At 41.3% G+C, this 16,424-nt stretch overlaps 1 pseudogene; it reads right to left on the reverse strand.

Annotated features, from left to right (window-relative positions):
• Window positions 1-14,355: 14,355 nt before the first annotated feature.
• LOC127186445 (vomeronasal type-2 receptor 116-like) overlaps window positions 14,356-16,424 on the reverse strand; it is a 103,523-nt pseudogene continuing 101,454 nt past the window's right edge.

Genomic DNA, 16,424 nt, shown 5'->3' on the forward strand with positions numbered 1-16,424 from the left:
TGGGTGTTCTTCCACAAGTCCTGATTTCAATGCCTATCAATCATATGGTAGCTCACAACCATCTATAATGTGATCTGATGCACTTTTCTATCCTGAAGTTGCAGAGCACTATATTCATTATAACAAATATAAATCACTTTTTTAAAGAAATTGGACAGAGATCACAAGAAGGCCTGTGTCTAGCCTGAGCAACACTCAGTTATGAGCCCTCCTTGCTACTGACTCCATCTACCTGTCCCACCTGGGACATAAACAACAGTTGGCCACCAGACACAGTGGAGTTGAGCTGTTTGCAGGACACATACCCCTTTGCCCTCCATCCTGAAGAAGCACAAGAAAATGAGTGTAAATCTGACCTTATGAAAATGATAAGAACTTAAAGGAAGAAAAGAAATAGAGGAAATACATTCAAATAGATGAAGGCCTGGATAAATCCTTAAAGAAATGCAAGAAAATACAATCAAAAAGGAGAAAGAAAGAAATAAAGCACGTCAAGATCTAAAAATGAAACCAGAGTCAATAAAGAATCAAAGGCAATCTGGGCATGGAATATCTAGGGAAGAGAACAGGAATAATATATCCATGCATCATCAACATAACACATGACATGGAAGAAAAAAATCTCAGGTGTAGAACGTACAGTTGAAGAAATTGAAACATCAGTGAAAGAAAGTTTTAAATATAAAAAGTTCAGGAAAAAAATCCAAGAAATATGAAACACTATGAAAATGATCAAGCCTAAGAATGAAATTATTAGAAGAAGGAGACGACTCCCAGCTCCAAAACCCAGAAATTTTTTTCAACAAAGTCATAGAAGAAAACTTCACCAACATAGAGAAATAAATGCCTAGAAGCATACAAAATGCTTAAAGAAGTCCACGTAGATTGGAACAGATAATAGTATCCTCTTATGGCATAATAATAAAAATGCTAAATCTAAGGAACTTATAAATAATATTAAAAGCGGCAAGGGAACAAGTGACATGCAATGGCATACCTATCAAAATTTTATCGACTTCTCAACAGAGACTCTAAAAGCTAGAAAGGTTTGAACAGATATCTTGCAGCCCACAGATGCCAACCTAGACTGCTTTACCCAGCAAAACTTTCAATCACCAGACATGGAAAAAACAGGATATTCCATGAAAAATACAAAGTTTAAACAGTACGTAGCCACAAATCCAGCCCTATAGAAGATACTAAAAGGAAAATTCCAACCCAAAGACGCTAAAGACAACCAAGAAAACACAAAACATAAATGACCCCTCATCCACAAAACCAAAAAAAAAAAAAAAAGGAAGCACTCACACATAGTCTACCAGCATCATCAAAATAATAGGAATTAATTACTATTGGTTATTAATGTCATAGAACATCAGTGGCCTTAATTCTCCAAACACATCTCAGCAAAACAAATAGACATTACCTTAGATAAATGGCTGGAAAAAGTTTTCCATGCAACAGACCTAAGAAGAAAGTGGGAGTGAACATTCTAGTATCTCATAAAAGAGATTTTCAACCAAAATTAATCAAAAGAGATGAGGAGGACATTTCACTCTCATCAACAGAAAAATTCACCAAGATGATGTCTCAATTTGAAACATCTAAGCACCAAATGCAAGGCCACCCACATTTATAAAGGAAATGTTAATGAGGCTTAATCAAACACTGAACTGAACACATTAATACTGGGAGACTTAAATCTCACACTCACCAATGTACAGGTCAAGACAGAAACTAAACGAAGAAATAAGGAAACTAACAGATAGCGTGAATCACCTAAAAACAAAAGAATATACCTTCCTTTCAGCACTGCCAATGGAGCCTTCTCCAAAATCTACCATATACTTACTCACAAAGCAAGCTTCAACAGATACAAGAAGACTGAAATGACCACTTGCATTTTACCAGAACACCGTGGATCACAGCTGGAACCCAACAACAGAAACAACAGAAAGCCTAAAGACCCATGGAATCTGTAAAACTCCCTAGTTGATAAACTCTGGGTCCCAGAAGGAATAAGGAAATTAAAGGTTTTCTCAAATTCAATTAAAATTGAAGGCACAACATACCCAAACCTATCAGAAACAATGAAAGCATTGCTAAGAGAAAAGTTCATAGCACTAAGCACCTGTGTAAAGAAAGGAGAGATCCCATATTAGTAAATTAACAGCACACCTGAAAGCCCTAGTGCAGAAAGAAGCAGACACAGCAGAGAGGAGGAGGATACAGAAAATAATCAAACTCAGGGCTGAAGTCAATGAATTAGAAATAAATAATCAATGAAATCAAGAACTGGTTCTTTGAAAAAATCAACAAGATAGACAAACCCCTACCCAAATTAAGTAAAAGGCAGAGGGACAGTATCCAGATTAAAATCAGAAATAATATCAAGCCTCTCCTTGGTAACCTGCTGTCCTGAAGAGACTTGATACCCTATGAGCATATACAGGGAGAGGTAATCCCCCTCAGGAACAGTCATAGGGGAAGGGGAATAAGGGGAAAATGGGAGGGAGGAAAGAATGGGAGGATACAAGGGATGGGATAACCATTGAGATGTAACAAGAATAAATTTTTAAAAGTCCAAAAAAAATCAGAAATGAGAAGGAAGACAAAGAAAAACAAACACTAAGAAAACAGAAAGAATGATGAACTGTTATTTCAAAAGCCTGTATTTCATAAAGCTGGAAAATTTAAAGGAAATAGATACTTTTCTTGATAAATTTCATGTACCAAAGTGAATTAAAATCAGCTAAACAGTTTAAACAGCCTTATATCCCCTAAGGTAATAGAGGCAGTCATCAAAATTCTCCCAAAAAAAAAAATGCCAGGACCAGATGATTTTACTGCAGAATTCTACCCGACATTCACATAAGAGCTAACACCAGTACTTCTCAAAAGATCCCATGATATAGAAACAGAAGGAGCATTGCCAAAATCATTCCATGAAGTCACAGTCACACTCATACCTAAACTACAGAAAGGTTCAAGAAAGAGAATGTCAGACCAATTTCACTCATGAACATTGGTGCAAAAAATAATCAATAAAATACCCTCAAACTAAATCAAAGAACACACCAAATCAAATAGGCTTTGTCTCAGTGATGTAGGTATGCTCCAACGTACAAAAATTCATCAATGTAATTTACCATATAAAGACATTGAAAGAAAAAAATCACATGATCATCTCTTAGATGCTAAAAAGGCTTTTGACAAAATCCAGCAGCACTTTATGATGAAAGTGTTGGAAATATTGGGAATATAATGCCCAAACATAAACATAATAAAGGTTACATACAGGAAGCGAATAGCCAACATCAAATTAAATAGAAACTCAAAGCAAATCCACTAAAATCACAGAAAAGACAAGGCTGTCTACTCTCACCACATCTCTTCAATATAGTACCTGAAGTTCTAGCTAGAGCACTAAGACTGCTAAAGGAGAGCAGGGGGATACAAATCAGAAAGGGAGAAGTCAAAGTATTGTTATTCACTGATGATAGGATTGTATGCATAAGTGACCCCAAAAGTACCAGCAGAAAACTCCTAATGCTGAAAAACATCATCATAAAAGTGACTGTATACAAGATTAATTCAAAAGAATCAATAGCTCTCCTGTACACAAATGATAAAAGGGGCTGAGAAAGAAATAAGGAAAACTACACAATTCACAATAGCCACAAATACTATAAAATATCTTGGTGTAACTCTAACCAAGCAAGTCAAAGATCTGTATAACAAGAATGTCAAGACCCTGAAGAAAAAACTGAAGAATATATCAGAAGATGGAAAGATGTCCCATGCACATGGATTGGTAGGATCAACCTAGTAAAAATGGCCATTTTACCAAAAGCAATCTAAAGATTGAATAAAATTACCATCAAAATACCAGCACCATTTTTGCAGACCCTGAAACAACAATTCTAAACTTCATATGGAAAAAGAAAAAAACCAGAACAGCCCAAACGGTCCTATACAACACCCGCATTGCAAGTACCCCAAATTATCCAGGGAGCAACTATGGATTGAAGAACACTCATGACAGCGGTCATTCATGCTAAGAGAATGCCATTTATTGGGAGTAACAGAACTGCTTATATAGGGGAGGAACCAGCAATCAAACAGCACTGTGGACTCAAAACAAGGAAAATGGAGGCAGCCAGTGGAGCACAATGTTTCCACTGCAGAGGAAAACAAGTAAAGTTTCAACTGAAGACAAAAGCAAGTTATGGTCAGTACCAGCACAGCTGCAGTTCCCTACAGGTCCTTCTTCTATATATAAAATGAGCTCCTGTCTTAGGTGGTCTGGGATGTCAATGTATGTCTTACCCATCATGGGAAAGCCCATGTATATCATGAACTTCCTGTCTTAGGTTGATCATACATCCCCTGGATCTTACCCGTCATTGAAGACTCATTTATCCAGATTGAGCCAGATTTGTGCAGTGGGATTATCCGCTGCCATCTACAAAAGGACCTGTTTTGTATGGAACTGCTGAATGGCCTGTGCTCATTTGATGCTGCAGAGACTCTGAATCAAGACAACTATCATCCCTCAAATGAGGAATCCAAGAACAATGGCACCACTCTATCCCTTAAGCAGATTTCCAAAGACCATAGTGCCCCTTAAAAACGTGTCCCCTGAAATTGGTGGCACCCATGTCTCATTGATTTTAATAGATTGCTGTGCTAAATGCACGGTGTAATAAGTGAAATTGGTGTTCCAAGGACCCTGCAAATACTCACTGAGTGCTTTTAAAACAATAGAATCTTTAGTAACCCTAACTTGGGTAACACAAGTATGATGATGCATAGGAGAACAAGTAATCATATGAACATCCCACAAAATATCAATCTGTTCTTGCAACAAGGCCATCTGCTGATTAAGATTCTGTACGGCAAATTGAACCATGGAGTTCCCTGCATTCTGAGTGGATAAGGTACTGGCCACCTACCCAGAAAGTTTGTCCAAAGTACTGGCAGTAGCTACGTTCTGGGAGATGGCAATTCCAGCAGATGTTGCAGCGGTGGCAGCTAACCCAATGGCTCTGATAATGGTGGCAGTAATGTCAAAATCTCTCTTCATTTGAAAGAGGATCAATCCGCTTTCTTCTGAATGTTTCATCAGAAATGGGGCTACACTAGGCACTTGTACCACCACAGCAGTCTTTTCTTTACTCCAGCAACTTCATAAATGACAAACCTTAAGGGAACAATTCAAACAATCCTCCTCCAAGAAGTCATTAGTAAAAATAGAGAAAAAAGGGGCCATGACACATACAAAGGACTAAATAGAGATGTTTTTCTTTTTTGTTCCATAATTAAAATGAAGAGACATTTCAAAGACATGTGAAGTATCCCAGCTGCCTATAGCATTTAAATACACAACATCTCTAATTACTAAAGGGACCACATCCATGCAGGTTTTGCCCCCACACACATACATGCCTGAAAACGTAGGCTGAATTCCAGTCTGGAGAGGATTGTGATAATGAAAAACATAGGCATCCTTAGTTTGATTTTTAAAAGGAGGGCAATGCCTGTCCCACCAGACATTGGACCTCCATTTTAGAAGCCAAGGAGGTCCAGTAACACAGACCCCCCCAATGGAGAGGAAGTTCTCACTGGAAGGTTAGTGACCCTGGCCAACATCTGGGCCCTGGAGGGGGGGGTACAAGGTCCGACAAGCTCAGAATGATTTGTTACCAAAGTAAAGCATAAAGAATCCTTAAGGTTAAAAATAGAGGAAACATCACTCTGTTGAATGTTCTTTGGCATGGCAGCCCTTCCTAGGCTGCGATTAGTGCTTACAAGGAAGGCCTACATGACTTGACAGACCTACCTGCATCAAGATCAGGGGGTTCTTCACCAGTGCCCACACTGTCTCCTGATGGCTGCTGGGCAGATGGAAGAGATACAGGATGCACATAATGCCCAAGAACACAAATGGGCACCTCATTGTCTTGAGGGAAGTCACAAGCAGATCCTTGGACTACACCAAGAGAGGATCTGGACCCTTTCAAACACCAGTGGACAGATTTTTTCCATTTACCATACCTTTATGTCTTGTAGGAGGTCTCCAATGCCTATCTGCAGCAGATGCTCCAGAAGCATCAACAGTCAAAAAATTCAAAAAATATAGTATATAAGCTAATTGTGAGTGTGGTGTAATTTTCCCTCCATATTCCTCTTTCTTTATTTTATACAAATACATTTTAAGCATTTGGTTTGCCTGTTCTATAATGGCCTGACCCTGTGGATTATAGGGGATGCCAGTCTTATGCAATATCTCAAAAGATGAGAGGAAGGATTCAAGACCTGTACTAGTATAGGCCGACCCATTATCAGTTCAACAGTTTGGGAGTCCTGAATGGGCGGATGCAAAGAGAAGCCCAGAAAAAGTGTCAATAGAATATGCACAAATTGTAACTTGCCAAAACTAGGAACAGGAGGGAGATCCATATGCCAAATATGATTGGGCATGAGTCCCTTGGGATTAACTCCAGAATGTAAAATGGGAAGGAATTCAGCACATGATGGGCAATCCTTTACTATTTGAACAGCTTGATCCCTAGAGATTGCAGTATGATGCTGCAAGGACTGTACATTAAGATGGAATTTGGCATAGAGTTGGTGAGCGCGGTCCACATTGGTTGCTTGACAACAAAGCATGGGCATGTGAGTTAACTGATCTGTCTGGCGGTTTCCTTCAGCTAAGGGGCCAGGTAAGAAAGAATGAAACCATAAATATCCAATGAAAATGGGCAAGGTCAGCACCAAATGAACCTTTGGAGTTCTAATAACAAGGCCTGTATAGTAGAGATAGAGGATACATATGGGCAAGTTTCCAAAGGGGCTAAAATTGAGTTACATTTTTGTTTTCTGAGAAAATATTAAGCATCTGATCCGAAAAGAATTGCAAGGCTAAAATGACTGCCTGCAATTCATCTATTTGCACGGACTGAGTGGGTACAGTTACTGACCTGCTTATTGATCCTGATACTAGAAGAGCGATGCCCTTAGAGGTACCATCAGTATACACCACTCTAGCTTCAGGAATAGGTTGCTGCTTAATTATTTTAGGAAAACTACAGGATGCAGCTTTTAAAAAATCGCTCAATTTATTAGGGGGATAGTGATTATCAAACTGACTAGAGCTAGAGGACAAAAATATGGCCCAGTCACCATCATTATTTTGCAACCATAATTGTTTTGCAGAAAGATGTGTAATTGTACGGTCTGGACATTTGCCAAAGGTTTGCATACCTCTTTTATAGGCCTTGAAAAGAAGTGATACTATGGCCTTTGGGTAAGACATAACAATTTTTGCAGGAGATGTTTGTGAATGAACCCATAAGATGGGTCACATTTGCCAAAACACTCCTGTAGGGGCATGGACCATACAAAAGACCAATAGCTGGAATGGCTGATCATAGGTAATGTGTGCCTTGGTCAGTGCTTCCTGTACTATCTGGATGCATGTGTGTCCCTCGGGAATCAAGACACGGACAGAGGAGAGATCTGGATCACTTTGCAATACGTGAAACAGAGGCTTTAGTTGACCAGAGGAAATTCCCACACTAGGTCGACTCCAATTAGTGTCTCCTAGGAGTTTTTGAAAATCATTTAAAGTGTTAAATGAATCTAATCAAAGGGCAATCTTACGAGGCTTCATGCCATTTTGAAGAGGCTGATGACCTAAATATTGGTAGGGGTGCTGTTGTTGAATTTTCTTTGGAGCTATTTGCAACTTGGCTTGTTTCAGCACCCCTTCTAAAGATGCTAAGGCATTCAAACTCTCAGATTCTTGTTGGGCTTCTATCAAAATATCAACCATGTAATGAATGAGATGTATTTTGGGATACACCTTTCTCACTGGTTCTATGGCAGCAGAAGCATACATTTGACACATGGTGGAACTATTGGCCATATCTTGAGGTAAGACTACCCATTGGTATCTCTTATAAGGTTCCTTGAAGTATATGGATGGGACACTAAAAGCAAACCTATGGGAATCCTTAGAACGCAAAGGGATTGTAAAAAAGCAATCCTTGATGTCAATCACTTTCATATGCCAGTCCTTTGGAATGGCAACTGGAAGAGGCAATCCAGGTTGAGTAGGCCCCATTACTACCATGGAGAGATTAACTGCATGGAGGTCTTGCAATAACCTCCATTTACCAGATTTCTTCTTAATCACAAAATAGGTGTATTCCAAGGTGGTGTAGAAGGTATAATATGACCAGTAGCTAGTTGTTCTTGGACCAAGGCATTAGCAGCCTCCACATTATCTTTAGAAAGAAGCCATTGCTCCACCCAAACAGGGTCATCATTTCTCCAGGTGATACTACCCTGGAGATGCTTTCCCAAGCCTTGGCCAGGGCAGAATCCTTGTTGTTGCAATAACTGCTTATATGGAGGGGGGGGGGAATCAGCAATAAAACAGCACTGTGGACTCAAAACAAGGAAAATGAAGGCAACCAGTGGAGCACAATGTTTCAACTGCAGTGAAAAACAAGTAATGTTTCAACTGCAGACAAAAACAAATAAAGTTTCAACTGCACAGAAAAACAAGTAATGGTCAGTACCAGCACAACTGCAGTTCCCTACATCTGGCCCAGCCATGACAATTTTTATCCTAACAGCAACAATGCTAAGAGGGTCTTGACACCTGTCTGCTGACCTGAGTTTAATCTCTTGAAGTTTCTGTAAATAGCTGCAAAATTGTCAACTGAAATCCCAGGTACATGTCTCTTATGTCTCAATATTAGTCTGGATAAATTAGTAAATCCACCATAGTAACAACAACAACAACAATAACAACACAGAAAGCCACACAAGAAAATCTAACACACACCAATTGTGTTTTTTCTTCATCCCCACTACCTTCCCGGTTCTGAAAGGTGAAAGATGGAGAAGACTTGTAACTGTGTGGGCACAGACATGTCCAGCAGCACAGTGACTACTTGTCCTAGGTTCCAGGAAGCACTTCCTCCTTTGGAAGCACACAGGGCACTTCCCAAGTAAGGGGCACACTCTGACAGGGGCCTCCTGTCAGGCATAGCTGCTTGAGCAAAGAACTTTGTCCAGTAGTGAATAAAGTTCAGAGATCTTGAACAACGACATTTTGTGTCAGATGGTGAAGTCCAAGCCTCATAGATGACTCTTGGGGCCACAGAAACATCCCCTCAGCTTGACATCACAGCCTGAGGCAGGATCCATGCTCAGCACAGGCCTTGGCAGCCAAGTGCCTTCGGCAAGTGACTCAGAGCAGAGCGCTACCCCAAGTCCTCATGCGGGTCCCACTAAGCTGACCAACAGGAGTGCCTCACTTCCTCCTGTGCACAACAGTTCAGGAGGGACACTAAGCCACACTAGGACATGAAGATCTGATTTCCATGTGACACCAAGACTAATGTTTTAAAGTGCTTATCAAGAGAATAAAGTCTCCACCGTGGTCTTTAGGGTCCCTGCAAATTGTAGGCTTGGCTAAGAGAACACTGCAGCCCAGCCTAGTTTAACCTGGTTGTACCCAAGGATTTTTGAAAATGATCCCAAGGAGTGAGTGACTGCTGGCCCTTGTGTAGAGCCACACCACTGAGCTCCTCATGGCTTTTGTGACTCTAGAACCCACAGTACACCTCAGGGCCACCTACCTCCCACAGCTGCCTCCTGCCTCTGAGGCAGTGATACCAGCAATGTCCTGGATTCCCGGCAGGGGACGCACATCTCCATGTTCTTGGAAGGCTTCTTCCAGCCAGGGGCACTCAGCTGACATGGCACTTCTGGGTTCTCACAACAGACAGTGCACCCAAAGCTGAGTGTGTCCCTGGCTGAGCTCCTGGCACCCATGACTCCAGTACCTGTCAATGGCAAGCACATTGTTGTTAAGACACTATCTAGAGAGCACAGAAATTTACCACCACTTCTGGACAGAATTTCCAACCCAGTGCTCCTGAGTGAACCCAGGTGGCTTTCATGCTATGATCCTGCAGCCTCACCATGGTACACCGCACAATCTGCTAATATTTCTTACCGGCCTGGGTGTGTAAGCTGGTACTACTTTCCTTCTTAAAGTAGAGGACTTCATAAACCTTGTCACTGGAACACCAAATTCCTCTAACGTGGTGGGGAAAGACCCCTTTGGAGGCTGAATCCTATCCCACCCTGGGACATAAAACCTTTCTTAACTTCGGTGTTGATATTAACTCAGAACCTCAGAAAGAACATGAGGTAGACCTAGGCTATATTGCTGAGCTGCCCCCAATGCCTCACACCCTCAACTTCATGAATTTTACTGTCAACAGTTCATTCTTTTCACATTTATTTTATTTTGGCTTTTGGAGACAGTGTCTCTCATGTCATTTTGGCTAGGTAGTCCAAATCTGGCTTTACAAGGCAGACAGATACTGGCCTTGGAGAAATTCCTGCTTCTGCCTCTTTCTGAAGCCTCTGGTAAAAGACCTGAGCCACTACTGTACAGCTCTCATTGGGTTGTTTGTTTGGTGTTTGTTTGTTTGTTTGTTTGTTGAGGAAAGCATACTTGTGGATACTATAAACATTCTTTTTTTTTTTTAGTTTTTCGAGAAAGGGTTTCTCAGTGTAGCCTTAGCTGTCCTAGATTCACATTGTAGACTAGGCTGGCCTCGAATGCACCGGGATCTGCCTGCCTCTGCCTCCTGAGTGCTGGGATTCTCCCGGTATTGTGGAGACGAACCCCAGGGGATAAGTCAATTCTGTCCTCCATATTAGAGAGTTGCTAAATGGCTCCCAGTATAATGGTGCCTCAGAGGGTAAAGGGGCTTCTAGCTCCACTTGATAATGACCTGAATTCACTCCCTGTTAGCCACATACAAAGAACCAATTCCCAGTTGTCCTCTGACCTCTCCACATGCAGTCATATACACACAACTACGTATAATATGAGTTTAAACTCTTAGGTGTTCATGGGAGCAACATACCAATAATTCCATCATTGACATGGTGGGGACAGGAAGACTACTTCAAGAGTGAGGCCAGTGAAGGCTCCATAACCAGTCTATAAATCTATAATTAGAGTACCAGGTCCCCTGGCACACAGCCCCGTATTGCCATCCCTTGAGTTATGGGAACTGGTGAATCAGGTACTCAAGACCAGTCAACCCAATATGGGATAGATAAAACAGAATAAAATATTGTTGATCACTTGTAAGACCCTTGGTTTCCTCCCTAGCACTAGGAAAAAATAAAGTAAAATACCCAAGGGTGAAGTGTATATTTTAGAGGAGTCCTCAAAGCCTTAGGTGTTAGTAGATCCTTTCTCTGGGTTCCATTGTCCTGTAGTTCTATGACTTAGGCTTTTGGCTTAAAAAGAACCTTAATTTGCCAGGTGTCATGGCACACACCTTTAATCCCAGCATTCGGGAGGCAGAGGCAGCCGGATCACTGTAAGTTTGAGGCCAGTCTGGTCTACAAAGTGAGTCCAGGAAAGCCAAGGATACACATAAATAGCTACCCCCCCAAACAAAAACAAAAAAAGCACAGAAAAACAAAACAAAATAATAACAATAAAATAAAGCTAGCAACACAGACTTGGGCCTCTGGAGTAACATAAAACCACAAAGTTCCAGTCCTATGCCTTCATAGGGCAAAGTTGGCTAGGGAGGAACACTACAAATAGACAAATAAGTAAACAGGTATCTAAGAATGGGAAGCAGGAAAGACAATGACTTCATGGATGTAGCGCTTGCCTAACATGTAGCCTAACATTCAGAAGGCATTGGATTTAAAATCCAACTCTTGCCGGGTGGTGGTGGTGCACGCCTTTAACCCCAGCACTCGAGAGGAAGAGGCAGGTGGTCTACAAAGGGAGTCCAGGACAGCCAAGGCTACACAGAGAAACCGAGTCTCAAAAGCAAAACAAAACAACAACAACAACATACCCAAACAAATAAAATCTAATTGCTAAAGACACAGAAGTAGTGGCAAAACCTGTTACCCCAACACGCTTGAAGCTTTACTCTGAAGGGTCAGAGGTTCAAGATTATCTTTGAATATATCGCCTGTTCAAGACCAGCCTCCTTCCCTGCAGGAAGAGAGAGGGGGGGAAGAGGAGGAGGAGGAGGAGGAGGGAAGAGTAGAAAGAATGAGAAAAGATAAGGATGTGATTTTGTTTGGAAATAAGATGACATTGAACTCTGACCCTTCTGCCTCCACCTCACATATACTAGGCTTACAGGGCAGTGCATTAGCTATTCAGCTGTATTTATTGACAGCTTGCTATGTGATCCGGGCTCACTTGGAATTCACAGCTATACCAGACCCTAGACCCCTTCTCTTGGAGTTACAGATCCTACTAAAAATAAAAACTATAGAAGGTAGGAATGAAATAAAGGTGTTTTCAGATTTATAATTTCTTGGAAACCATGACAAGTCCAGAAAACTGTTTTATCTGCCACCCTGGGTTTGAATCACAACCTTCAACAGCTGGAGTTTGACTTAAAAATTTCATCTAAAATCCCTTGGCTTTTTGTTTTGTTTTGTTTTGTTTTGAGTCACAGTCTTACCACGTATCCCTGGCTGGCCTGGAACTCATTATATACACAAGGCTGGCTTCAGATTCGTAGAAATCTGCCTCTGCCTCCTGTGTACTAGAATTAAAGGCAAATACCATTAAAGATTTGACTCCCAAGCCTTTTTGACCTAGGTGATGGAGAGATGGCTTAATAGTTAAGAGAATCCAGGGGGCCCTGTGGTGGTGGCACAGGCCTTTATTCCCAGCATGTGGGAGGCAGAGGCAGGTGAGCAATTCTCTGTGAGTTGGAGGCCAGTTGAGTCTACAAGAGAAACACTGTTTAAAAATAACAAAAACAACAAACAAACAAAACCCTCCCATTTTATTACCTCTGAGGGCACTGGACACCTATGTGGTTTACACATTTACAGAGAAAAACACCCATTTACATTTTTTTCTCACAGCTTTCAGGTACTTTATTTTCTTTTCATCTTCTTTGTTCAGGTGTCTTCAGAGCAAGAGCCACCCATGGCCACTCAGTGGTCGCTCCAACCAAATCACTCATATAGGCCTGTGCTGTGGGAGCTGCCAGCCCTACCTGGGTTACTTGCTGAATACTGAAGTCTTCAGTAAGGGCCTGCTGGGAAGGCACGAAAGACATGTGCACACTTCCAGACCAGCCTTCCACTGTACAGCAGTGAACTCAGGAGCCACCTGGTCCTTGGTCAGCAGTCTGCTCTTCCTTCTCTATTTCCTCCAGGTCTCCATAGGAGTAGAGACCAGGCATAACCTGTGGATGCTCATGGGAAACAGTGCTAAGCATGCAGAGAATTTCCCCTGAGTGTTGTTACGTAGGGATAACAATGTTCACATAGGCCATAGGAGAGGCCGTACTCCACAAAGCAATGTTGGGCAGGTTGGCATAAGATGCCTCTGTGAGGGACTTGTTTTCAGCCACAGATGCCCTGGCTCCCTGAGGCCTGTTTGAATCCAATCCAAGGTATGAAGCAGCCAGCAATTGGAGTGGCTCCTGTGGCAGTAGCAAACTTCAGAACAACTTACTGGTACAGTGTCCCTGAAGGAGATGCTGACAATAGCAGGGCTCTCAACAGCAACAATAGCTTCAGCTGTGAGCACTACCTTCCCCCCAGCCCTCTTCAGATTTATAATGTAGACTATTGTTTTCACTGAAAGCCAAAGTTGAATGCTGCAAGTAGTTTGAGGACGTCCTTTTCCATCTGTAGGGCATCGAGGTCTTTTGAAAGTAGATGAGTGTGTCCCTTTAAGTCACCACGGGAATCAAGAAGCATACCACTGCACACCACCATGATTGTACGGACTGATATTTGAGCAGTGTGCACCTGGGGTAGGGCTTAGGGAGCCATTGGTTTTTGTTTTGTTTTTTTAAATGGAGGAGATAGTTCAGAGTTTAAGAATTCTGGCTTTGGGCTGGAGAGATGGCTCAGTGGTTAAGAGCACTGTCTGCTCTTTCAGAGGCAACAGTCAAGGACCATGCATGAACTGGACCTATGCCTTCTACACAGATGTAGATGATGGGCAGCTCAGGCTTCATATGTGTCCTCTAGTAAGAAGTATGGGGGATGTTACTGACAAGGATTTTGGTGCCAGATTTTTGATCACTTTCTCCTTGTGGGACTCTTTCTAGGCCACAGGGGAAAGGTCATGCTCAGTCCTGATGCACTTAGTGAGGTGGGGTGCATGGGAAGGTGGTCTCCAATAATCAGAGGCATAGGGGAGAGGGGATGGAGAGGGGAAGGAAGGGTGGCACTGGAAGTAGAGAAAGAATGGTGTCTACAATCACAATGTAAATTGAATAAATAAAGTAATTTAACACAAAGTATTCATGAAATATGACCTTAGGAATATGATTTCTCCCTGATCTTTGACAGAGAATTTTTGTCTGGTCTTAATAAAATTATGTAGTACTTGAGAACAAAGATGCATCCCAGCATGCCTGCACTGGAAGCCAAGATGGGAAAAATCTCCAAAGCCACCATGACCTTGCCCTTGGTGCTATGGTAGACAGGGAGGAAAGTGATCCACACAGTGCAAAACACCAGCATGCTGAATGTCAAGAACTTGGCTTCATTGAATGTGTCAGGCAGGTTCCTGGCCAAGAAAGCCACAGTGAAGCTTCCCAGGGCCAGGAAGCCTAAGTAACCTAGGACACAGTAAAATGTTATAACTGAACCCTTGTGGCAGACAATGATGATGTGGCCATATTCAGAGTCTGCATCAATATCAACAGCTGGAGGGGAAGTTCCTAGCCAGATTAAACAGAGAATAATTTGGATGAGTGTACAGAGAGGAATGATGTAATTAATTTCCCTGAAACCAGAATGTACCTCATCCTTCTTGGAGAAGCTGTGACTTTGAAAGCCATAACCACTGTGATTGTTTTTGCCAATACAGTGGAAATAGCCACAGTGAATACAATTCCAAAAGTGATTTGCTGCAGGATGCAGGAGACTGAGTTTGGATGACCAGTGAAGAGCAAGGAGGAGAAGAAACAGAACATGAGTGACATGAGTAAGGTGTAGCTGAGAACGCGGTTATTGGCTTTCACGATGGCTGTGTCATTGTGCTTCAAAAATACCCCAAGAACCAGAGCTGTGAAGGCAGAGAAGCCCAAGGCCATTAAGGCCAGAGCCATCCCCAAGGGGTCTTCATAGCTCAGAAAGATCACAGCTTTGTGGATGCAGTGATTCTGCTCTGTGTTGCCATACTGGTTCTCTGGACACTTCACACACTGATCTATATCTGATTGAGAAAGGAAAGAATTGTCAATGCAGCCTCAGCAGTTTATTCACAAGATGTTTCAATAAGTCTGTTGGAAAAGTTTTGCTATACCTCTATTTTATTGCTGATAATATAATTGAGGGACATTGCTGTACACAATGTTTCTATTTATTACTTCTTATTACTTATATTTGTGTGTCTAAATAAATGTAGCAGATGTGCTGAAAAATTTAGTAATCATTTGGAAGAAGTAGGAATGTCAGTATGAGAAGTAAAGCTTACTGGTATATAAATGTAATATAAAGATTTGAAAACTGTAGAAAATAAAAAAATAGTGAATAATAAGTCCTTATTTATGTTAAAACCTGGCAGTATTGAGAAAGAACTCCTGAGTCTTGATCATGAGAACAGAAATCTTTCTACAGACTGATCACTGCAAAGCCCTTCATCTTGACTCCACCTTCATGGGAAGCATCCAGCACATTCCTACTTCCCTCATTTTAATCTCTTGAGACCTAGACTTTGTAACTATATATATATAAGTATATATATATAATATATATATTATATATATATATTATAAAGCAGCGTGGGAAAAGTAAAACAAAACCCACATACAAAAATAACCTAGATTTTTTTTATTTTTTGTTTTGTTTTGTTTTTCGAGTCAAGGTTTTCCTGTATAGCCTTCGCTGTCCTAGACTCACTTTGTAGACCAGGCTGGCCTCGAACTCACACATATCCATCTGCCTATGTCTCCCGAGTGCTGGGATTAAAGGCATGTGCCACCATGCCCAGCAAATGTTCTGCTCTTGCAAAAAAACCTGAGTTCAGTTCCCAGAACCCGTGTGAGGTGTTAAACAGCTGCCTGCATTTTAATTGTAGAGGTACTAGTTGCCTCTCACCTGCATCTGCCCTTATGTACACATACCTATAAATAATATTAACATTTTTCTATTTATTGATGCAAATACCATTAGTTCTTATTCATTTTTACATTTAAAACAATTTTATTACAGTATGTTTAATAATTATGGATGTGATTTGAGTGCATAGATGTCAGAAGCCATTTCTGAGAGTTCTTTGCCTCCTCTTACTCTATGGGACCTGGGGATGAACTCCATCTATGAGTCTTAGAGGCAAATGATTTAAATGTTGAGCCACCTTATTG

Source organism: Acomys russatus, unplaced genomic scaffold (assembly GCF_903995435.1).
Source record: "Acomys russatus unplaced genomic scaffold, mAcoRus1.1, whole genome shotgun sequence".
Classification (NCBI taxonomy): Eukaryota; Metazoa; Chordata; class Mammalia; order Rodentia; family Muridae; genus Acomys; species Acomys russatus.